The 22,690-nt window shown below is 36.1% G+C and overlaps 1 protein-coding gene across 5 annotated transcripts in view; it reads left to right on the top strand.

The window, feature by feature from the left end:
• Ufd4 (ubiquitin fusion-degradation 4-like) overlaps window positions 1-22,690 on the top strand; it is a 78,144-nt gene that overhangs the window by 11,192 nt on the left and 44,262 nt on the right. For all 5 annotated transcript variants that reach the window (XM_065239184.1, XM_065239183.1, XM_065239182.1 and 2 more), the window contains exon 2: window positions 10,684-11,390. The gene's annotated coding sequence lies outside the window, so the exon portion shown is untranslated. The remainder of the gene's footprint in view (window positions 1-10,683; window positions 11,391-22,690) is intronic.

The following is a 22,690-nucleotide window of genomic DNA, read 5'->3' as shown; positions in this document are numbered from 1 at the left end:
TTTTCGTACTCAGGCAAATGTTGAGGATTAAAAAAAATCTGAAAACCTTACACTTGAAAAAGCAAGTTTATGAAACTTGGGAAAAACTTGTATTTCCAGATTAATGAGATACTTGTCAGACTTATAAAACAAATTATAATCTAAGACGAGGAACAATAGGTAAGATTTTGGGGCAAATTGTTTTTCTAGAACCTAGAACCTCGGAAAAAAGCAGATTTCAGACTTTTCCTATGTTCTAGGATCTAGAAAAACAATTTGAGGTCCCAAAATCTAGTCTAAGATATTTTTTCTTGTAAGTCTGACAAGTCTCTCATTAATCTGAAAATACAAGTTTTCCCAAGATCCAGATACTTCGTACATTCAGGGCTGGTAGCAGGTCACTATTTTCAAGTCAGTTACTAAAAAGTCACTTTTTTCACCAAGAAGTCACTATTTATTAAAATTGAGTCGGTTAAGTCACTTATTTACGACCAATGTTGATAGTAAAAAAAATCCTTTTTAAAGGCACATAAAATCACAGCTTGATTTGGCAACAAATTTGTGTTAGAAAGATGAATTAAGAATAACGAGCAGCAGAAAATAACGTAAGAATACCTAATTCAGTTATGATAACAGCATAACTGGCAACCTTAATATTTTATTTTTTTTTTTTTTTTTTTTTTTTTTTTTTTTCCTTTGGTTTGTTTTTTCCGTCGATCTTGTTTTCCGTGCTGAGCACCAATGCTACCGACGTGCCAGGAAGGCAGCTCCCACACCTGGACCCTACCTATCGACCCATCAACTCATGAACCGGGGACCAACGGCTTTACTTCCCATCCGAAGGAAGGCGTGATCAGAGATGTTATGCCTCAGAACATCCCGGCGGCGCCGACTGGGATTGAACCCAGGCCTGCTGGGGTGAGAGGTAATCACGCTTACCACTACACCACCGGCGCCGTTGTTAATATTTTATTGACGAGCCTAACATAACGTAACGTACGTAATTTTTGAAGGGCCCCTAGAACTTGTTTTCCAAGACAATACATTTAAAATCTCTGTACACGGACGATTAAAAAAGACTCAAAAGTGAGTTGAATTCAACTCACTTTAGCCAAAAGTGGATTTGCTCAAAAGTGAGTTGACTTTTCCAGGGCTGGTAGCAGGTCACTTTTTAGTGACTTTGTCACTATTTTGAAGTCAGTCACTAAAAAGTAACTTTTCACACAAAAAAGTCACTATTTCCCTAAAAATAGTAGCTAAAGGGTGTCCACGATGAAATTGCCACACTATGAAATTGCTCTAACTTTTTAACCGTTGGGTAGAATTTAATGAAAATTTGGGTGGATTTAGTTCATAGTGCATTATTTACATCCTGCAAGTTTTAAAGTCCTGTGATCAAAACTCGCGGAAATGGAGTCGAAAGAACAGCTCGTGCGTGATAAAATCTTGCGCATTCATCACGAGGACAAGGATCTCTCGCATCGTTCCATCGCTAAAACGTTGGGAATCGCGAATTCCACGGTGTCGCGAGTGATTAAGCGGTTCGAGGAACGGTTGACCACCGATCGGAAGCCCAGAAGTGAAGGAAAAAGTATTCCGTACAACACCAAAAATCACAACCGCGTAGTTGGGGCCTTCAACCGAAATCCGAACGCCTCCGTTAGGGATGTGGCTAAGAAGCTGCACCTAAGCCGAAGTTTTGTCCAGAAGGCCAAAACTAAGGCTGGGCTTCGAACGTTCAAGGTACAAAAGGCCCCTAATCGCGACGAGAAGCAGAACAAGTCCGCCAAAACCCGTGCCAGGAAGTTATACCTCAACATGCTGACGAAAGTTGAATGCTGCATCATGGACGATGAAACATATGTGAAGGCCGACTTCAAACAGATCCCCGGCAACCTGTTTTTCACGGCCAAGGATAAGTTCAGCGTTCCGGAGCATGTCCGCACTCAGAAGATGTCCAAATTTGCGAAGAAATTCCTGGTTTGGCAAGCCATCTGCACGTGCGGGAAGCGGAGCGATGAACGGACAGGTGTACATAAAAGAGTGCCTCCAGAAGCGGCTGCTTCCTCTCCTGAAGGCCCACAACGTCCCAACAATCTTCTGGCCGGATTTGGCCTCATGCCACTACTCCAAGGACGTGCTGAAGTGGTATGCGGACAATAAGGTCAATTTCGTGCCGAAAATGTTCAACCCTCCCAACACTTCGGAGCTCCGCCCCATCGAGAAGTACTGGGCGATTATGAAGTAGCACCTTCTTAAACGACCTAAGGTAGTGAAGACAGTCGAGGAACTGAAGAAAGTATGGGTTTACATGCAAAAAACGGTTGATTCACAGGTTGTGCAGAATCTTATGGCCGGGGTTAAGGCCAAGGTGCGGGAATTTGCGTATGGACTGTAAATAAAATACGAGTAAAATGGTAAAATGAAGTTTAATAGTTATTTCTCAATCCCTGAAAATTTGATGGCAATCGGATGAAAACTCGAATTTTGCGAATCAATTTTGTGTGTGGCAATTTCATGGTGGACACCCTTTAAAGTCACTTTTTCACAACTAAAATAGAGTGAAATGGAAAAATATCAACAACATTTTTAAATTGAGTACTTGGCACTAAGGAAGTTTTAAAAGAATTCTGGGATGATTTCTGAGGATACTTCCTAGAGAACTCTGAAGAATTCGAAATAAATTCCGAGAAAAATTCCAAAGGAATTCTTCGAAGAGTTTCAAGGGTATTCTGAGATGGATTTTTGTTTTGAGAATTCTGAGAAAAAACCATGGGAGTTCTAAGGAGAATACGAATTGAATTTCCAATATAATTCAGGGGAGAAGTTCAAGCTTATGTTAAGCAGAAATTTATGATATTTCTGAGGTTGGATTACATGGAAATTCTAAGGAGAATTCAAGTAAATTTAAATGGATTTATGGGAAGAACCTTCATGGAAATCCTGGAAAAATAATTAAAAATCGAATATAATCTACTTTAACTAATAATGATTTATTAATTCATGCGTGAAGTTGGAGATGCTTAACGTCAAATATCAGACTTAAAGTGAACATTTTGTACGATACATGAGGAAATGAAAGCATAGAGTTGATAGTTCCGTTGTAGTACGGTAGTGTGAAAATTGTATATAGAAAGTAGAAGTAGAAAGCGAGCAAAAGACATTTTTAAGGAAGGTACGAATAAGGTAGATCAATCAGGTAGATGTTTACGTCAGATGGCGATTTGAGTGTGAAACAATGGATAGAACTGTTTCCGCACATCGGAGGCACATGAGCAAATTGGCGATTATGCGTTTTGCCGAGTGGCGAGTGGCGGGGTGAAATACCCCTCACTATCCCTCATCAACGGATGAGTTTGGTAAAAGGAATGCTCTAACCGATTCGTACATTCCTCAAAATTGTTTTAAGCTCCCTTTTTACTTTCAATATATAACTTTAACACTGCCGTAGTACAACGGAACTTTTAACTCTATACTTTATTAAAATGTCCACTTTAAGTCTGATATTTGACGTTCAGCATCTCCAACTACGAAAATAATCTATTTCCAAGAATGTTGTCCATTGTTTTGCTAAGAATTCCACGAATGCAATATTATTTTTGTTAAGCTTGTTTTAGAAGCAAGTTTAAGAGGAGTGGAATAATTTTAAAGAAGTTCTTGAGATCATCCTGGAAAAAAAAATATATGAAATATTCTTAGAGAATTATCAAACTTATATCAAAATTTTAAAGATTTCAAAGGCAGAATCAAATTTAAGATCTTTGAAAAAAATACGGTCGTTGTAATGAACTATTTAATCCTATTTAAGCTGGTTTATTGTGGTTTATTGGATTATACATTAATTTTATCGTATATCGCTCAACCAGTAACATTAAAAAAAATCTTTAGGTAAATCCAGAAATTGCACTTCAAAAACTCTTAATAGGAGATCCCATTGAGAGTTTCGATATAATTGGAGGAATACCTGAAATGTGATTTTAAGTTCCATGACAAAACCAGTTTATTTGAATATTAAACCTTATTTGAGTTTCTGAGTCATCATATAAATGTCACTATTGATTACTAATGTATTATATAAAAGTCACTATTTGGTCACTATTTCCGTAATTTTAGTCACTACTATTATATCGCATCAGCACTACCAGCCCTGCTTTTCCGAGATTTACCAGAACAAACTTCTCGAATATGAGGTAAATCGAGAGAGGTTTCATTCAGTCTATTAGTAGAGTAACATTTTCATCGATTTTCTTTATATTCGAGAAGTATATTCTGGGGGCGACCCCGGCGTAGTGGTTAACATCCATACCTCTCACGTCAAAGTCACGAGTTCAAATCTCACTCCCGAACAAGTCACGAATAACCCAAGTGACTATAATAAAAAAAAAGTATATTCTGGAAAATTTATCCCTGAATCTTACAATTCATTTCAAGATTAAGATTTGAAGTTCTAGAAGTTTGGAAAATTTTCTATGTCCGTGATTTTTACATTTTGGAAAATTTTCCTCATTCCAGAATAAAGAGATTTTACTTAAACTGTGTCTAGCTCCCAGAATTATGAATTATTTCTATGTTTGAGGTATTATATAAGTTTCTATATATGTACTAGATCTTTAAAATTGATTGTCTTAAAATTGTAAAAAAAAATGTCTAGGTCTGAGACTTGGAACATATTTCTCTATAAATAATTTACTAAGTTTATTTTTGATTCAGATCGCACATTTATGATTAGAACGAAGAATTGAGGTACATAACAACAATTATTGTTTGTTTAAAAAAATCGAGCTAGAAAAAAGAATGCAGAGCGGTTAGTCAATTCTATCCTCTCTGCACTCTTCTCTTGCTCTTGCTTATTCAATCAATACTTATTTTTCGAGTACAAATTAATGAGATTCCATTTGTTTTATCTTCAAGAAGCATGAAAAATACTCATAATGGGTTTGTGAGTTTATAACATTTCTGGAAGTGGTTCAAATCGTTATCATACCACATAGCATATGTGGAACTTGCGTATCAAAAGGTGGAGTTTTTCTTGGATTTCAAAGTGCTATACATCGATCTTTCAAATAGCTTACAACAGTTTTCAAACGACCCAACTAATCGAGGGGATATTTAATGTTTTTAGGAAGTGTTCCATATCGTTACATTTCACAACAATTTATATATCTTTGAAGCATTGTTTTTCACTTTTACACAAATTAATATCAGCTTTATTGCAAAGTAAAATTTCCGTAAATCGAACTTTGCAATTTATCAACTCCTATACCGAAATTTCTTTTAACTTGAAAAAAAGGTTATTGGTGGATTCTCTTAATCTTGGCCTTAAGCTTTAACTTTGAATATCTTTGATTATAAAACAGTTCTTTTAAAATTATTTATGAATATTAAGACTCTGTCGCGCCTTCACTAAACTGAAGTTCTTAGGTCTGAGTTAAGACTTCCGATGTAAAAATCTCCACGGATGGACATAGGATATTCAAGTGTTACCAGCATCAGCCTTCAGTCACATGCACAATAAGTAAAAACGTTTTTGGCACTAAAGTAATTGTTTAACCCAATATATATATTTTTTTTTATTTTAGTTTTTCGTTAAAGTCCTGGAAAAACCTGGAAAACTCCCTCCCCTTGACTAGTTTTTTAACCTGGACGTTGGTGGGCGGGCCTAATCTTATGCTTCATAGTGGAGCGTTGGAGACGGTTTGTTTAGGTCCGGCGTCGTTGGCTTATGCCATGACAGAATAGCGTCATGAGCATGTGATGAGGATTACTGAGCTTCCCCGCTCTGATGAACCATTGCATAAGATAACCAAAGTTCTAGCCTGAAGTGATAGTATCACACTTGTTACTCCTTTATTTGAAAGCCGCGTTGTAGTACGCTTACGTATAGGCACTGACGTTGGGTGCGATACTGGCGGGTTTTGCCGCAAATCACTCTTATTTTATTTATTTTTACGCAGATAGATTTATTTGGGTTTGCAAGGGAATTATACTATTAAAATATTTCAGAAAGTGCCCAACAGTGCTCCTTCTACTTGCGTGACAAGCTTTCGTTGTTGTTTTCATTGAGGTGTTACTCAGGGAACAATATTAAACATCATTTTTGTACATGGTTTTGTAACTAATCTTATATGTGCTTCATTTTGATTTGGGATAAGTGTTTGAACTATGGCTCGAGATTTCCACTGTGGCGTGCTTCTATTGTGGCATATCCATACGTAATTTTGTGGGACGACATAGTGGAAACGTGTGAGCGTTGTTGGAGCATATACCATATATAATTTAAAAATCAGCTAGGAAACTAACTTCAAGGTGAAGCATTTTAGTCACTTGAAGGTGTCACCTGGGACGAACTAATATATATTAAATATAGGTCAAAGTCAGAAACAACTTAACACGTTAAATTTTAGATTACATTCACAAGTGCAGGTACTTAATAAAGCATGGTAGGTAGATTAGAGATTTCAATTATTTATTAAATTAGACTAGAGATATCATAATCATCAAACGAACTTAAATGAGAAAATTTAGACAGCCTAGTAGCATTAAGTGGATTAACAGAAGAGTTAGTATGCGGAGGGTCCGCTTAGGGAGGCAACTAGCCTTTAAAGCAACTGGCAACTAGCCTTTTCATGTATTGTCTGTTTATTTTGATTATTGCTTTAAAATATCAATTTGGTATATATGTGAAAGGATGAATCAGTGGGAGATGGATTTTTGGTTTCTTTACATTTAGCATCACTATGTGTCATTTCCTCAAAACCCCCCAATAACCGGCCTCTTCAATCCCTTTCTTTTCCCATGGCGTTCAAGTGGTCCGCATAGACTATTCAGCCATTACCCGTCCTTTATCCTCGGCTTTGGATTGACTTGCGCTCCCATTGCCCCACCAAACGCTGCAAAATGAAAATGAAATGAAAAACCTGGAAAACTCAGGAAATTTTGTTTAGCAAAATAAGTAGACTTAAAGCTATTGCGCAAACTGGAAGTCACCATCATGGATTCAAAAATATTGTCAGACATCAAATCTTCGAACAAGTCATAGACCATAAAAATGTTAAAGTGACTACAATACAAACAAATGTTGTCAGTCATCGCTTTTCGGCCTGTATACGACGTTCTTGTTCCGAAAATCTCTTGAAGAGCTTTGACGAAGATAGCACCTTTCTTGATGGTGCTGACGCTCATATGCACACTATCGCTGGCTGCCTAGTGCGTAAATTCCTCGTGAACAGCTTTGTCTAAGACAACAACTTCCTAGATGCCCAGGATCTCAAGATATAGCCTGTACAGAAAGTGTACGTTGTTTTCCCAAACAAAATACCTCTTCTAGTTTTGCTTCACTTTAACCGATTCTGATTGTCATGCTAGCGGAACGGATCATAAAGCAACCTGAAGAAAAATATGTGGATCGTAAATCCACATGCTACCAATGCTGCATAGCTCAATAGTCCACCCTTTTTAGATAGTCTCCGCTACACGGTTTACACACACCCTTGGATTCAAAACCAGACGTTCTTTGTTATCTCTTGCTTCGTTCAATCCAACCGTATGGCCCTGACTGTGTCGCATGGTGAGTATTTATGAATTTACCAAACCTAAACCTGGTGCTAATCATAATTCCATTCACATGCCGTTCAGACAGCACTCTCTACAACCATGAGCACCTACCGCTCATATAATACGAAACCAGCCAATAGCAGTAAATATCAGAAAGAATTCAAAACAGTCTAGTCCGCGTGAAAAAAAAACAACAATCGTCGGACTGGTGGGTTGAGCACAATTGCGATCCCAGCTCAGCTGACAGATAGATTTGCGTGCCTTTGCCTCAAGCTTAATTACTCTGGTGGCTGTCGTAATGTGTTTTAAGTTTAGCATTGCTAGTTTTATGATTTTCTTATAGTCTTATAGTCTTGTCGATCCTAATAGCATTTAATTTGAAACCTTGCTGCGGAATCATTGTGTTTGATTAATTTTGAATGTTTGTGGGATTGTATAACTCATATTCTCTGCGTAGTTAAAGTACACTGATTTCAATTCCCAGTACAGAATAGCATCAGTACTGAAATAAGTGGAACGACCCATGATCCATAATTGTGGGGTGTTTTCGAATTCCTTCAATAGCTGCGCAACACCCATGGTAGTAGGAAACACATGTGTAAAAGATTTATCAAAGTCCATTAAAGTGTTTTGTAAACATTTCGCCCGATAAAGCTCGCACATCTGAGACGTTTGAATGTGTGTAATATACATATATTGCGTTCCACGTCATATCCACAAAGGCCGCAATGGTATGAGTGGCTCTTATTTGTGGAGGTATCGTAAATTTATGGGAATTGTGTACTAAGCCATCTGATATCACACAATGCTCGTCCCAATGATGGTGACTTGCTGCACAAGACGCAACAGTGGGGATTGTAGCGAAATAATAATGCATTCCACATCCCCTTCCTATCTAGTGTACCCTAAATTGTCTGCACAACAACAGAAGCTCAGTTTGGAGAAGTTTGTTTTTCTACATCGTGTATCTACCCTGTATCTATGTACAGTACATACGTTCATCCACATGGCCACTTACGTTATTCAGTTGAGACCTGAGCCGGTTAGCGAAGTGCGCACACTGGTCCAACACTATCATATTTTCGTTGTATGTTATAATAGGTTTCGTCTGACGATGGCTATGATGATGATGATGATGATGGCTACCTCTCTGTTTTGTTTTTCGTAACAATCGCGTTTTTGAATCGCATGCGTGTGTTTCTTATAGACAGACTAGGTAGGTACCGTAAAACGGGGGGAATATGATCAGTTTTTACCGATAGACCTGAATATTTATCCAACCATATGTTGGCACACACATAAATACCACTCAAACCTGTACTAGCAAATGCTTCTCTAATGTACAAATTTAGTTTTTTTTTAGAATTAAAATAAGATTAATAATGCAAATTATCACTTCTGGAGTGAAGTTGATCATGCAGGTTTTTATGCAATGCAATATTCAGAAGTTACTTTACTTGAGTTATACTTGATTTGTGTTGGCATGGCATATTTTGTTGTAAAAATAAATGGCATATTTTGTTGCAAAATAGTAAAAAACATACGCCTTAATGTAGGCAATTAGCATAAGTTTTAACATAAAATTATTTTATTAGTACGAAATCATTTATTTTAACAAAATCTGATTTCAGATTCGGATTCAGTGAACCAAAATCAAATAAAATAAGCAACGAACACAGCACCAGAACAAATGCTGATTTTGATAGGATGTTTATAACTTCCACAAAATTGTACATGTATAGTGGTAGATTGCATCGTTTGCTAAGGGAAACGTTTCCAACGTACTATTTTTAATTATTTAATGAAATACTAAACAAGTTAACGTATAACAACATCATGTAAAATGATTGACTAGAATCGAAAATTGAACGATGTAGTGATCAACTTCACCCCCATTTTACGGTACCTACCTATCTACTATTCAGTCACCGCCGGTTTGTGTTGTTTCTATGGAAATTTGTGAGGCTTTAGCAATAACATAGCAAAATACTGTAGTGTATTAGGTGGTAGGTACGGCAGTGTTGCGTGGTTCGATTGTTTTCATCTAACGAAACGAATGGAGCGCAATTTTGGCCCGTCAAAACCGATTAGCTTGATAGGCATCAACGTTTTTCCGGTGTCGTAATGTTTTCAACAAATGGAAAGCTTTTAAAATTACGTAAGAACCACATAGCTGTAAACAAGATTTTCTTAAATTAAATGCTGCAGAAATAGTTATTTGTAATAAGTATGATCATATAAATGTTAAAAGATGCCATGTTAGAGAAATGTATTCTCTAATCTCGGTTGTCAATCGATTGTTTAACATTTTATTACCCCACGAAGGGTGGCTATATTGGTCTTAAATCAATCATTGCCTTACACGGACGATGCGATCAATTCAAAATTGAGTTGACTTCGACTCAGTTTAGGAGTATACTAATAAGCTAATAGCGAATTTGTTTACTATCCAGGTTGGAACCACTTCCATCCCGTGCGTTTACAGTGACGTTTGACAGAAAACAAGCCAACTCAATCTTGATACCCGAACCAGGTTGTAACTGAATGAAAAAAAAAAAAACAAATTAGCTATAAGTGAAACCACTCTTGATTTTTCTCATATTCGAGAAGTTTTTTTCCTGAATAAGCTCGGAAAATTTTACTCAACTCAATTCAACAAATTCAACTCAATTTTGAGTTGGTCGCATCTTCGGTGTAGCTGCGAGAGAAACACTGAACTCATTTGGCTATAACTTTGAACCACTGAAACTAATAACGCAACATTGCGTAGCTTGAGCACTAACCTCGGAATTTTCTACACAAGTCTGCATTTTCTGGTTTCTGTGTGTATTGGTGGAATGGTGGGCCTGGTTATTCGACCCAAAGGGAAAGGAATTCGGGTCGAGTGAAGGCAAAATTAGGCGACTGCAGAACCCCAACAATCATGTTATTTATTTACTATTGGGGTAGGGCTGCCAACGAGATGCAAGCACTCGATCGAGATGAGGTCGCTGTAACATGGTTGGCAATTAAATATGACCTCTAATCGAAAATCGAAACTTTACATAGTTGCTGCTGTGGTGCTCCTTGTGCTTGTTGTTATTCAAATTCATGCTTAAAGGTTACATATCCACAAAGAGAATCATCTCGATCTATTTTGTTTATTCACAGATCGCATACTGGTTCCACGCCCGGAAGTAGAAGACGTCCTGCTTTTCTTTCCGGAATCGAGTGCAGTTCGAGCTTACATCAATCTGGATTAGGTGCAGTGTAGAGAAGATAGAAACACGAAGAAATATATAGCCGTAGTAGGTAAATCAGCACGTGAATAATTACGACCACCGAAACCGAGTTGTACGTACGGAAGGAAGAGTAGAAGAGAAAAGTCAATCTATGCGAAATCAAATCAGTGCAAGTGCTTAGTGCGGTGTGTGTGCTCTTTTTCGTGAACTTTCTCCTTGCAAATCGGTTAGTGTGAGAAAAGCGAATATAGGTCTGCTGGAAGCAAGCAAAAAAAAATCAAAATAAATCGTTTCACTCTTACTGTAAACAATTATCCTATCGGCTACGGTTGCGCATAGGTGTGCTGTATTTGTGTGCGCCCCGCTTTTGTCGGCGGAAGTCGCCAAACAAGACTGTGGGCAGGCAGAAAAAGGAATAATAGTGGCCCACAGTACGCAGCAACAGCCAATTTCATGAGTTTCAATCTGAAAAAGAAGAAGGAACATCAATCGAGCCGTCGTCGTCTGTAAGCACCCTAGCAAGCAGGCTTGCGGCAACTCGCAGCTGTAGACAAGCCGGAAGCTGCTTGAACAACCAAATACAACGACGGCACACCACAGCGGAGCGAGCGAACTCCGCACCCAGTCTGCGGCAAGGTGAGTCATTTGCGTTCCTTCCAGGGTACTTTTGATTATGTTTGCTGGATTCTTTTTTTGTAGGTCAAACCATATCGTTGGCTGTTGTTAGTAGCTAACACTTTAAGAAATCTTCAGAAATCTTATATGTTTCTCTTCTGTAACGAACGTTTTGTCGGCTGTCAACTTAGTGTTCTAGATGCACATCCACAGTTATTAATTGAGAGCATTCCGTGACAAGTTCAATGATACTCTATGCCCAGGGAGGTCGACAAAATTTCCTACCCGAAAGATTTCCTCGACCGGAGCGGGAATCGAACTTATACCCGTCACCTCCAGCTTGGTAAGACCGTGTCTTTACTGACTAGGCTATGAGGTTCTCAGGGTATCTACTACCTGGAAAACCGGAAATCGTCAGGGAATTTTATTTTTCCTGGACAATCCTGGAATTCTCAGGGAATTTTCTCGTTTCAAGCATCAATCAATTCTTCAAAATTAGAATAGAATGAGGACTGTATCTAAAATAAGTTGTAATTAATTTTTTTCCGTCCAAATCCTTAAAAAATATGTTTTATAAAAAAAACAGTTCTTTCTTTATTTATGTCATGTCCTTGTTTAAAAGTAGTCAATGAAAAATAAACGTTAAAGGAACTGGTATCATCTTAGGTGTTGTTCCACCTATTAACGGATCGTTCCAGTATATTTTTTTATTATTTCAAGGTTTAATGAAGCTGCTCTTTACTGTTGATATTCAGAAAATTTTAGCATTTTCTCCACAAGCTTTTCCATTGCTATTGCTATTCAGAAAATTTTAGCATTTTCTCCACAAGCTTTTCCATGGATACTAAGGCTTATAAGATCACGAAAGAGTTAAAAAAAATGTACGATGAGTACAAAAAGTCCAAAAACCCTGTTTTGATACGCTGTCCAAAATCTATAAGAAGACCAAAATCTAGAACCATAAAATTACCTAAAAGAATTTGTTTTTGTAAAGTTAATTTCTTAGAAGCATATGCCATAATTGAAAAACTTTTTTTTTTTTCTTTGATTTGTTTTCCGTCGATCTTGTTTTCCGTGCTGAGCACCAATGCTACCGACGCCAGGGAGGCAGCTCCCACACCTGGACCCTACCTATCGACTCATCAACTCATGAACCGGGGACCAACGGCTTTACTTCCCTTCCGAAGGAAGGCGTGATTAGGGATGTTATGCCTCAGAACATCCCGACGGCACCGACTGGGATTGAACCCAGGCCTGCTGGGGTGAGAGGTAATCACGCTTACCACTACACCACCGGCGCCGCTAATTGAAAAACCTTTTCTTTATATTAATTTGGAAAGGACAGAACTTATTTTCGATACAGTACTTATATAGAAGTACGCCGAGAAACTTTCTCGAGAATTTCGAAATATTTTATAACTTTATCTGTGTGTGTCTACAATCCATTTCCCACTGGTCGGCAGTGCTTTTATGAAAGATAATTGTTTGCACCTATTTTTACACATAGATGCAAACAGTTTTAGCCCTGGCGATGGAAGGTGATAGCTCTACTGTACATCCAACGACCCATTTCAAGAATGCCTGTTCATACACGTACATTCTGAGGTCTCCTTTATATACAATAAGCCCCGCATGAACACATCGATATATCAATTGGATACATGGAATGCAATCACACTTACAGAATAAAAAAAATATTCTGGCGCGTATTTAGTATAAGCTTCATTCCATTGTGTGCTTCATTTTACTTTTACTTCCTTTAACTTTTACTTCGTCAAATCCATAGTACCGAAAAAGATATAGGGGAAATCAATGTAATGTCGGCCTAAATGTCCCTAATTTGGACCCATACATAATTTCAGCAATCGACTAAATCTCCAATAGAAACCAAAAATATCCATTAGTACCGTCCCAATGACGCGTTCATCTAGATAAAATTGATAAATAGCAGATTTTTAGCGATGGTCCCAATCTTAGATCCATAGGCCAACATTAGAGCCATTTCCCCTAGATATATACATAATACAACTAACTTTATCTTCCCCGTCATTCAATTTAACTCATTGAACATACAAATTTTGAACTATCATCAGTAGCACCATAAATTCTGAAACCTGATTAGTGTTCTGAAATATAAATAATTACTTTAGATTTTGAACTTTGACAATGTTTTGAAACCCTGGACCTAACCAAATCAGACTTGGACAAATGTAGAAAAATCTGGAACGAGAATAAATATTCAAAACGAACATTTTCCAAGAACCCAGATTAAAAAAATAAGGGCCTTATAAAACTTTCACAGCTTTAGGAAATAAACTCTTTATAGTGGCGAGTGCAATCAACTCATACTACAATAAAATATAAAGTTCACGTGATCACAAACAATTTTATTTTTAATCGTATTTCCCATAGTAATTACTATGTCAATTTCAAAGGGTCAGTCCAGTATGAATTCACATCCAAATAAACCCAAATTTTGGGAGAATGATCAGGACCTGATTTAGGCTCAATTGATATTTTGAACCACCTTAACCTTGAAACGTACAGTAGAAAGCTAATAAAACCAGATATTCGTATTTCATTAGGTAATATAACTGTTAATAGATGTGATAAAATAAGAGATTTAAGAATTATTCTTGATACTAAATTAACATGTGTGGATCATTATAACACGATAATTCTTAAAGCAGGTAAAATGCTTAATTGTATATAGCGTTTTGGTTTCCAATTTAAAGATCCTTACACAATTAAAACACTTTATGTTGCCTATGTGAGGCCAATATTAGAATATTGAAGTGCTATTTGGTCACCTTATATGAAAAGGCATGAAGAACGAATAGAGCAGGGTGTCCTTCCAACCGGGAAAAACCGGGAATTCGGATTTACTCATCCTAAGTAACATTTTTGGTTTTATCATAGTCTTGTAGGCCATAATTTGGTCTTCAAAAATCATTTAAACCCTTATAAAACTGGCAATTTTACATGGAATCAATCATTTTTTTTAATATACATAATTATGTTCCTTTGTTTACACTTCTGTTTACAATTTTCATATTATGCTTTCACTGTGGTAAAGTATCAAAATTCCTCAAAATTACAAAACAAATCTATTCTTTTCTTTCACTTGTTGGAGCATGTGGAGCTACCAAGATAGCTTACAGAGTATTTTTTTAGAATTTCCTTTGGTTGTCGTCATTGGATGAACATTTTATGAATTATTTTGCTACAGTTTTCCGAGTAAAGTAGTGTTAATATAAAGCCTAACCGAGACATATCTTGTCACGAAGCTACTTTAAGATAGAGAAGCAAATTCATGCCAATTAAAAAAAATGTCCGATCTCAAACTCCTTGCAACCCGATCATGCTTGGCATGCAAATATTCGACACCGTACACAATCAACGAACTTAAAAAAATCATGAGATGATTGGTCCAGAGATAAATTAAAAATAATTTTTTGCACTTTGTGCTAATCAGGTACACAAGATTAGTCAGGATATCGTAGAATACCTTGATTAGCCTGTAAAATATAAAGATCGAATCCATACCTCTCACGCTGAAGACAATGTACTTGATTATTTTAGAGATAAATCATCCAGCTCAAACCTAGGGGCAAACATCATTATTATGAACTTAAATCTAATCGGTATAAGTCACGAATGATCAATGAGTGTTAAAGTTACTATTATATATAGTATTATATATAACAATATAATATATAATAATATGATATATATGATATCTATCTATCTATATATATAAAAATGAATTTCTGTCTGTCTGTCTGTCTGTCTGACCCTTATAGACTCGGAAACTACTGAACCGATTGGCGTGAAAATTTGTATAGGGGCTCCCATACAAATGAAACAGAAATTTCTGCATAACTCGAGAACTAATCAAGCAAATGGAACCAAATTAGGCATGTGGGGGCGAGTGGGGGGTATAAGGAGATAATCATAGGGAGTAGCCCCTTAGATAATAGGGGGGGGGCTACGTACAATATAGCATGCTTTTTTTTTTAAATCGGTGCCTAAACTCAAGCTAATATTGAATCCCGAGCAAGACCGGGCACACTCAGCTAGTATATAATAATATGATATATATAATAATATGATATATATAATAATATGATATATATAATAATATGATATATATAATAATATGATATATATATATAATAATATGATATATATAATAATATAATATATAATATTGCTGATTGCATCTGAAACTCAACTGTCCCAAAAATGCTAAAATTGTGATAAAAGTGTACGTTTCCGTCAAATCGTTTTGATGTCTTGGGAGCACTAATTGCTTGCATCATAAGGAATAAGTGCACCGAAGACACCAAGACGATTAGACGTAAACTTGCAGTTTTATCTCACTTTTTAGTAAGTGAAAACGCGCTTATTAGTCCAATTTGGTGTGAAATGAGCAATAATAAAATATATAAATTAATAAAAAAAAAGAATAAAGATCTAAACTCCAGGAATTTTGAAAAACCCAATATTTTAAACCACACAAGCAACATTTCCGATTTCAATGTGGTCTTTAAGGCAATTCTAAACCTATAAAACCTCTTACAAACCATGATAAAACCAACATTGTTACTTGGGCAATTATATTATGGGGCTTCCAAAAGGTTTACCCATTCTATCATTAAGTCGAATTAATCGTATTGATAATCTTAAATTATATTTCGAATGGAGACTCAAAATGCTCTGAAGTGAAAATCGAACAAGATATGTATTAACCTGTACAATATCTCCAATACAATTTAAATATATTGGTAACACATCTTTGTATCCCACAAAATGTTTTGGGTATAAAGAACTTCAAGATCTAAACTCCTGGAAGATTTTAAGAATTTTCAATACTGCGTATTGATTTATGCTTTTTTCAACATACAAAAACAACATTTAGGCTAAATTTTTGCAGGGGACCCTTTGATTTATACGAATTCATGCTTCCATGAGCTTTTGGAGATCCTAGATCAACAACATATTAATGCAAATCTTATCTCATATTTTTCTGCAAAATTGACGTATTGTAGAGCAATTCTGCTGAAAAAATATGATTATCTTTAAACAGTTATTTTTAATGCCTTTTTAGTTTAAGGCAGCGGTGATTTTTTTGGTGTGCGTGTTTTTTTTTAAATAACCGGGGAAAAACCGGGAATTGGAAAATTGGATTTGAATGGACACCCTGGAATAGAGTCAATCCAAAAGCAGTTTTTATTATATGCACTACGTAAATTGGGATGGACGGCATTTCCTCTGCCATCTAATGATTCTCGTTGCTTGTTAATCAACATTCAGGCATTAAAAGAGCGTCGGGATTATGTTATGGTGAACAATATCGCTTCGCAGCGAATCGACTCAGCTTATTTATTATCAATACTAATTTTTTATGTACCTTCTCCTCAATTTGTTCGCGGTAGATCGCCACCGCACTAACTTCGCGAAGTATGGACTGTTTATAATCTACACTGTGAAATGATAGACCTAAGTATGCCTCCGCTAAAATAGAAAACACATATCCAAGCATTGTGAAATCATAGATTAAGAGTTATAATGTTCTTATGTAGTCTACGTTTTTTGATTGACTAATAAATAAATAAATAATGGCCATAGACTAACCCTTAGATCAGGGGGTCCTGAAGAAACATGATCAATATTTTGGTTCAGGAAGTACCAGATCTTCGCTTCGGTCCCTAGCACCCCTCGAAACGTAGGAAAACCCACGAACCCCACATCAACTCTTTCAAATTTATAAGGCGAATCATAACATACACAGATTCTAGTATGGGGTACGCTTATAGATGTACTTAGGACTGAACTTAGGATGTCATGTAATGAGCTAATTTAAAATCGTTAGTATCAGTACGTTGATAAAACGTAAAAAGAGTAAAAAATTTACAACATATTTGAAATTATTCTTAGAAGTTCCCCAAAATTTCGCATCAGAATTCTATACAACATCCTTTAAATTGTTCCATTCTTCCAGAGCATTGCAAATTTTGCACGGCCGATTATAATAATGTTTGAATTGTTCAAATATAGGATCGTGGACAATTTAAAGAAATAGAGAAGGATTATTAATTTCTCAGACCCAAATTATTTGTTAAGAGTCTTCGACAAATCTATACAGAGTTGAAAAAATTAGGCCTATCTGCTTTGATCGATTCTCTTCATCGACTTACCTTTTGATAACCACGGCTATGCAAACAGTGTTCGTGCTATTTTTGCCACATAGTATTATAAAGGAGGTTTTCAACAGGGAATGTTGTTGCAGCTGAGTTTTTAACGAAAGAGAAAGTCGATGAAAAGAATCGATCAAAGCAGATAGGCCCTTTTTCCAGCTCTGTATAGAAATGTTCAAGCCTCAGAATCATAGAAAGTTTTTAAAACCCCACATTTAAAACAAAAATGTTAGTACAGACTAGTGTTAAAACGTTTTCTTACTCCAAAATTTTCAACAGTTTTCCCTAGATCTCATTTAAATCGAGCTCAAGATATTCAAAACAATATCTTAATTCAATTTCTCATTCTTAGCCAAACCTTACAAAAATCTATCAGTATGTTCTGAGGCTTTGAAAACATAAGAGGTGTCGAGCTTGAAAAAGTAATATAAATTGATTTTTCTAAGTACAGTCAACTCTCCGTTAGTCAATATTCTGTTTTTCGATATTTCACCTAACTCGATTAAATTCATTGTGTCTTCAATTTTGCAACCAATGCTCTCTCCCTAATTCGACACATTCTTTACTCGATGTGTGTTGATTAATTTTTCCATGTATTTTCACCTTCCTAAGTCGATATTATATTGTTTTACCATAATTTTAGATAAAGTCGTTGCAGTGAAATTTGTTCCGTGTGGTTACAATTTTTAATAAAAGATTAATTATTGGTATCGTCTATGCCATAGAGATGACCCACGGTGAACCAACATCAACAAAATCATAAATTAAATTTCAAAATAAAACCGTTCGAATTTGGAGTATAGAGATGAACTAGCCTAAGGCTAAAAATCTCTTAAATAAAGAATTAAAAAAAAAAAAAAAAAAAAAGTTCGAATTTGGCAACACTAAATTTTTGGGATTGTTGCCAGGTACTAAGGTACTAGGTATTTCGAAAACAATATTTACTTGTATATTTTATTCAATCACTCCACAGTTAAGGATAACTTCCAGTTGATAAACATGCTGAACAGACTTATGCATAATTATTATTAGCTTACCCATAATTATGGAATGACCGTACAACGTTTATAATTAATCAAAACATTGTCATAAACATCTATGGTTCGGTTTGGTATAAATTAAGCGGCATATTTGATTGAATTAAACTTTCTGCTTTAATAAATGCTTCCTATAGTTTTGCCTATAGTTATTTTCCTACTCGATTATTTGTGTTTGATGATGTTTAATAAAAATCATTGAGGATTTTCGTTTCTTGCCGAATATTACCAATCGGGAAAAACCCGGGAATTTCAAAATAAAAATATCACTGGTCACCCTGAGTTAACCAACCCATCAACATTTAACGGATTAGGATTCAAACCCGTCGCCTCAAGCATGGTCTTGCTTTATAGCTGCACCTTTACCGACTAAGATAATGGTGGCCTCAAGCTAATATATATTTTATTATTATCAAGTTATACATGTCTAACTCAAGTATGTAAACAGCCTTGTGTATGTGTACGTGACTTTATAAATTTCTCTGCCAAGAAAGACCAGTAGTGTCACCAAAAAGTTGTTTAGTTTGTTTTCTTCTTGCTTGCCCTACTTCAGCAACGTGACGTCTGTGCATCGGTGTTTGAGTAGACAATCCAACACCCGGGATGGATTAGCGGTGCAACGCCACACTACTTTTTTTCCCGTTACACTCTGTGACAAAGTTTTTGCATTGAACTGCGCCGCAAATTATATAGTGACGTGTTTTGAATAAAATGCCACCTTTCCTCGCCTTACTTACGCTCCGCAATTGACAATTCCTTCACTTTACGCTCCTAAAAGCAAATACAAAAGAATGATATTGTCTACTACTAAGTAGCCTCGTGGTTAGTGAAAGGTAGCGTAGCTCAGTAAAACTCACCGAACGGTAACCGGATCATAATAACAAGAGCACCCCACCTCGGTCGAGTAAAAAACGGGCGCAGGTGAAAATTGATAAATTACCTTCTGTTGTCACATTATTACCACGGTCCGATTTTACTCGTTATGTGCTACGCCTCTGGGAATTCGGCCAGTGCACCCGAAATCTTAACATCAACAAAGGCCTGCATAAATTCAAACCACCTATTTAATGACGACTCTTTACGCCTTAAAAACATTTTTTTTTTAAATAAATACAAAATTCTCCACTATTGAAAATACAACTTTACTGTTTACCTTTATTTAGTTTGATCTATCAGGCTTTAGCACTTTTCATTAAAAATTTAATAATTGTGTAGTTTGGTGTAGTTATTACCACAGTCACACCGACAAGTTTCCTTGTAATTATTTATTCGGTACAGTTTCTTAAAATCTAAGATTGCAGCTCCTTTTCATCGGTGTTACATAGACTTTTCTTTCTTAATTTCGCTTTTTTTTTTAATTTGCAGCTTGGGGCACACGAGATAACCTACGCTTAAACAATAGGGGTATTCGGGGTAAGACGGGCAGTTGATTGCTTGATGGCTTAGCTGTTGAATAATAGTTTTTTTCACATAAATAGTCACATCCACTCTTAATTTATAATATTTAATGCATTCCACAATATCCTACTTGCCACGGGCGTTGTAAAATTTTAAAATACAAAACAAAAATAAAAAATAGGGGAAAAGTTGGCTTTGGCAATACCTTAACCTATTATCGTCAGGGGGTAAACAAAGGCCTAGAGCACTCAAATTTGGCCAATAGTTGCTCTGAAACACAATGTATCCACATACCAAAATTGAGCTCTCAAGGACATTGTTTACTCCCTGACGATAATAGGTTAAGGTATTGCAGAAGTCAACTTTTCCCTTAATTCCTCTAGCGGTGAAGTGATGTAATTTTCGGTGTGCAATTCCTAAGGTTAATGAAATTGCTATGGTTATTTTGCTCCAAACCATTTGTGGAATAGTTTATGGAATTTATTTATTAGGGAAGCACAAAAACAGTAAAATGCAACATGGTTTAGTATCCTGTTCCTGTTGTTTGTTGACATAAGTAATTAACTTTTGATTTTACCTTTGACATTTTCGTAAATAGTTTACAACGGACAATGCTAATAATTCATAAGAAAAAAATATGTTTTTTTTCCTTGATTTGTTTTCCGTCGATCTTGTTTTCCGTGCTGAGCACCAATGCTACCGACGCCAGGGAGGCAGCTCCCACACCTGGACCCTACCTATCGACCCATCATCTCATGAACCGGAGACCAACGGCTTTACTTCCCTTCCGAAGGAAGGCGTGATCAGAGATGTTATGCCTCAGAACATCCCGGCGGCACCGACTGGGATTGAACCCAGGCACGCTTACCACTACACCACCGGTGCCGCTATGTTGTTTTTAATTAACTTAAGTAACAGATACCAAGTATATATATTGGACTGATGTAAAATTTTAAAATTTTGGTCTACAATGCTCAAACAGTTTTTAAATTAGGTTCTGATAAGTCCTCCTAAATTTGAACTCATTTAGTAAGAAACTGACTTGGTACAAACCATTTGAAGATTATGTGGAAATTACTATGGAACATTTTTTTTTTTATTTTGCATCAGTCTAATGTATATGTCCAAAATAGATCCACTGTCACCGCCAGGCATGGAAAATCATTTGCATTCATTTCATACATTCATTTACCTTCATTTGCCTCTAACTTTTTTCATCGAAAGTATTCCGCAAAATAATGTATGAAGCTTTTGTAGGTTTTGTTATTAGCTACAAGTTTTGCTCATAACTCAAATCTGTATCTCTTATGCATCACGAACTAGAGTGGACAGAACTTGTTAATGTTTTTCAGTGAATGTAAAATACATTCACTGAAAAACAGTAGTGGCTTCTGTTCGCTCTGCTTCGTCATGCATAAGAGATACGGATTTGGCTTTTTAACAAAAGTTGTAGCTAATAACAAAACCTACAAAAGCTCTTTACATCGTTTTGCGGAATGCTGTTGAAGAAAAAAGTTAGAGACAAATGAATGTAAATGAATGTATGAAATGAATGCAAATGATTTTCCATGCCTGGTCACCGCTCATGATATTCTTCTTGGATGCTAATGTGACTTAATGTATTGCCAATGCCTTGCGGCCATGAGTCTTCATAATGACCTACGACAACCATACAGTTATTTAGATTGGTTTTATAATGTAGAGAATTTTTCAAGATTGTTCACATAAAAAAAGTTGTGGATTTTCGACCATTTTTGATTTTTAAAAAAGTGTTAATTGTTAAGATTTGAAACAAATTGGTATATACAATTTCTTTTAGCATGAGTGTAACATACAGAATACTGATATTATTAGCAAAATGCTGTATTTATCGACGATAAACCAATAACAATCCTTAAACTGTCCGTCTTACCCCGATTTCCCCTATAAGGCCCACTACCGTCCGTCAGTAACCGAACGGCTTAAAAGACACGGGCGATAATACAATAAAACGTCGACGAGCATTGCGAAGGAGGTCATCGGAGGGAGGCGATGATGGTGAAGCTACTTCATCGGGTGGTGGCGCTTATTCACCGGCACAGATATGTTTATGTTTCCGTTTTTATTACGGTACCTTTTTCCTGTGTGTGCGCACTGTCTTATGCGAATTATGTCTATACAGTGAGACGAATCACATTTATGCTCGATCGTTTTACTTAGCTCCGATTGTATTTACGTTGAATGCCTATCTGCAAGTGCTTTATGCATTTCGTTTTTGCGGCAATAAGCTTTCTCTGAACTATTGTGAAGATTTTAATAAACCTTTCCTTTTACAGAAGTTTTTTTCGTTGTTCATTTTTGTTTAAAATCTATAGTACTTTAATTGTTGTTTAATAGATGCTCAGTTAAATTCTCAAGAATATATATGATTGAGAATAATGAACATACGGAAAACCTAATTAAGCACCTGTATAATGAAGTGAAGGAGGGGGTTAAAGTATACCGAACGTTGAGGACATTTAGTGACCAACCGTAGTTGTTCTAATGTTGTGAACACTGCCATGGCTGGTGATTTAATATTTAAATGTGTATTAGTTTTTTTTTTAATATGTCAGTTTACGTTTGAAATATCAAACGGATTGTATTTTTTTTATTTAAGTTTATTGTTATTGTTTTTACTCTCAGATCAGGACCGGATTTTGTAAAT

The sequence above is a fragment of the Ochlerotatus camptorhynchus genome, unplaced genomic scaffold, assembly GCF_037179485.1.
Source record: "Ochlerotatus camptorhynchus isolate MF236.1 unplaced genomic scaffold, CSIRO-AGI_Acam_v1.1 ptg000052l, whole genome shotgun sequence".
Lineage (NCBI taxonomy): Eukaryota > Metazoa > Arthropoda > Insecta > Diptera > Culicidae > Ochlerotatus > Ochlerotatus camptorhynchus.
Note: the sequence above shows the minus strand (reverse complement) of the source record. Positions and strands in the feature narration are given on the sequence as shown.